Here is a 3,592-nt window from a genome sequence, read left to right as displayed (position 1 = left end):
GCGTCTCAGAAGTCACAAATCAGTTTCGATCCGGTCGAGGCATCTTGCACATTAACCCCCCTTATTTTTGGTTCCAGTGAACTGTTCTCGTTGCACTGTCGTCCGGCATTCTTACACACTTAAAAAAGCACCGAAATCTTAACAACTGACCTTTCGGTAAAATTTTGTATGTTACTTAACGATAATAAGATTGTTGTTAAAGCCAGCTTATTGTAGTTACTTATATTACCATCATAAAACTTGTTGACTACGTCACATCTTATTCTTACTATAAGACGGGTGTATCAATATAATAATATGGTGTACCAACATTAAATTGAACCTTCTTACTATAAGACGGGTGTATCAATATAATAATATGGCGTACCAACATAAAATTAAACCTCTTACCGAGGTTACTTGTAAAACCGTAATAAATCTATTAGCTTTATAGTGCTATTATTTTGGTAACACCTTAAGGCGGAACCGAAAGTAGCTAACGTTATTGTGTTAGTGCGACAAATACTGTACTGTACATCTCATGTGTTCGTTAAAAACCTAAACGTTTATTTGAATATTGCATTAGTATTGGTAATATATGTCAAATAGCGGAGCTTGCAAACATAAACAGCTGATCCGCAGCCAACCGCACTGACTACAAACATCCCGAAAAAGGGTTTGTTTTCTTTATCAAGGCATTCCGATTCAATCAAAATTAACAGCAGCAACTGAATAATGCGTAGGATCACTAGGATGTTTAATTAATCCGCTTGCATCGGATTACGTTTTTGATTCCTGTGTTTGCGTTTTGTTTGTTTATTTCACTCTAAGCTCATCGATGCGGCGAAAGTTGAAAGCTCTTTAAAAGCTCATTGATGTGACGAAAGTTTGATACTGTGTTGCTGCTTTTTCGGAAATCGCTAGTTCAACGAAATATGTGCGTAAACAAATACCTATTAACTAATTCCAAATTATACATTGGTCGCTTTTATGAACACGTAATGATCGATATGTTCAGTTAAATTTATTTTCCATTAGCAATTATGTTTTACTGAGCGTTTATTGATACACAGCAGATCGATAAATTGAATTACAAGTTTTAGGACATTCTAACAGCGCTGGAAGCATTGATTACGTGGCGAAAGCGTGCTCTGCCAATACAGATGCATTTTTAAGGCGCAAAACAATACATGCTTCGAATGGCAGCCATTTATCCAGCCATCTTTGAGCCACTTTCGGTTTCCCCTTAACCAAACAGATTTTTTGCTGTTATGAAGAATATTAGAGTTTAACACTGAAAACATTTTTTTATGCGAGGCCCGCAATTTATTTTGTTTTAGCCCGCGAACAAAAAATCATCAAAGCAAATTGTGAATCGCAGAAAGAAAGTTATCAACGGTTTTTATGTCACAACAAGTATAGTGCTGAAAAAAGTAATAACATAGACTATGCTTTTCGCTGCTTGACTTCCACTGCCATAACTTAATGAAGCTTTTCGCTTTGTTGTATAAAACTTGTTGCTTTGGTAGAAAGCTAAATCAGTTGTTAACTCGAAAATACATGTCCGTGAGCAGAAAAATTACAGTTTTACTGTCAAATCAGCCTGTTCGACTTGGTTTATAGTGATCATAATAAAATATCCGATAGAAATAATGATGAACTTTCAGTACTTTCCGTAGTTGTGTAGCATATGCGCAATAAATTTTATGGTTTTGGAATTATAGGTAGATAAAGTCAACGCACCATCGAAATTTTGCCTTGTTTGAAAACCAGCAGTTTAAATAAACAAAATGAATATATTCAATTAATATTTTTTTGGAACGGTGGTTCTACAATTGATGAAGGGACGGTAGGGGAAAGTAATGAAAAGTTTTTTTTAAATGGAGGGGAAAGAATGGAAAGGTGAGGGGGGGGGGGGTTATTGGTAGCCACGCTTAACAAGTTGTCGTTGTGACTCCTACCTTTTGTCCAATGCTGGAAGGTGCATGGGTCGAACCAAGCTATAATCTGAGATTATCACCGGATTCGAACCCACAACACCTGCCAGGCCATGTGGCTCGCTGGTACTTGTACTTGTATGAACCATAAAGGCGCTGGACAAAAGGAGACTGCACAACCCCCCTTATTAACGCAGCGATATGGGTTGGACTATTTTAGACACAGATCGTGCCTCTTCCTCCATCTACTGTAGAACCACTGTATATTAATATATGTTTGACCGCATTTCAAGGTTAATACTACAAATACGAGGTTTTGTCTATATATTCAATTAGTCAATCTTAAATTCTATCATTCCCTTGGGTCACTTGGTCGGAAGGCAGTTTTATAACGTTCATCAGAAGGTTCTAGTGAAGCTCATAGTTTGTTGGCAATTTTATGAAAATTGCTCATAAAACACTAGAGGAACATGATAAAACCTAAATTGCTTCTTGAGTGAGCAGCCTCACGGCATCAAATCTACAAAGAACTACCGGTCTAATAAGGGTTTTGTAGATTGTCAGATTCGTACAACAGTATATGCTTCTTAATCATAGCATTTCGCGAAGGTCATAATTCTTCTAGTGCTGACTGTAACAATTATTCATTTTCTTACTTCATATGTTGAGGGGGATACTTGAAGCAAAATCTTGTACATAGATTTCTACGTCTTCTAATTTTCCTTTTTGAAAAAAAGTTTGAAGAGTTAATAGATGAATGAATTATGTGATGAGATATCATCTTGAAGGTAAGTCGTTGAGAACAAGAATATTCCGTGTAAGCTTGACTATAGTATTACTACTCAATTAGTAATATTGAAATAACAGAATTTTAAGCCCTTCACAGTTTCCTGTCAAAACATGAAATAAATTCAATTCAATTTCCGTTTTCGTGTAACGAACCCCTTTCTGTTCAATAAACATTACTAAACAGTATACTATTTCCGGCGGAGAGAGGAAATTTCACTGAGTTACCCTGCTAAATATCTTCTACTCTGCAGGGTACGATTGTCCCTTAACTTGCGAATACCAGCAAATAATTCCCATTTGTAGTCCGGAAGGTGCAGCTTGTGTAGCGAACGAGCAAAAAATAAAAAGAAAACATATGCATTAACATAATAAGAACACCGTGTTCTCTGTTCTACACCATCAGCATCGTCATAAACAGGACCATCAAACGAGCAAAAAGGGTCCCATTATTGCGTTGCACATTGGTCAACCGCCGCCATCCAGTGCTAATTTCCTCCGAGACATAAATAAGAAGCATAGATCCGTTGCTCGTGTATTTCGCCGGACCGTTCACCCGCATACACCGAAAAGTACCTTTTCTTGCCCATTTGTGGTGGAATTAATTAAATTACGCTGCGCGAAACATATGACGAAAATCCGTTTACAATAACTTTTGTGTGTCGCTCGTTGCTTCCACCGGTACCGACGTTGCGATGTAACGGAGCAAGGAAGCGGAAAAGGTCGCTTTCTTCTTCTCCGACCGGCAGGAAAATGCAGGATGTTTAAAAAACTATACCACTGGACAGGAAAGATATAATGTTTTCTATTGTTTTAAATTATGGATCATGACTTGTTTAAATTTCACCGATTGTAAGCTATCGCTTGCCGTCATCGGCAGTCTACCATCA

The sequence above is a fragment of the Sabethes cyaneus genome, chromosome 3 (genome assembly GCF_943734655.1).
Source record: "Sabethes cyaneus chromosome 3, idSabCyanKW18_F2, whole genome shotgun sequence".
Classification (NCBI taxonomy): domain Eukaryota; kingdom Metazoa; phylum Arthropoda; class Insecta; order Diptera; family Culicidae; genus Sabethes; species Sabethes cyaneus.
The sequence above is the reverse complement of the archived record's forward strand: the minus strand, read 5'-3'. Positions refer to the sequence as shown.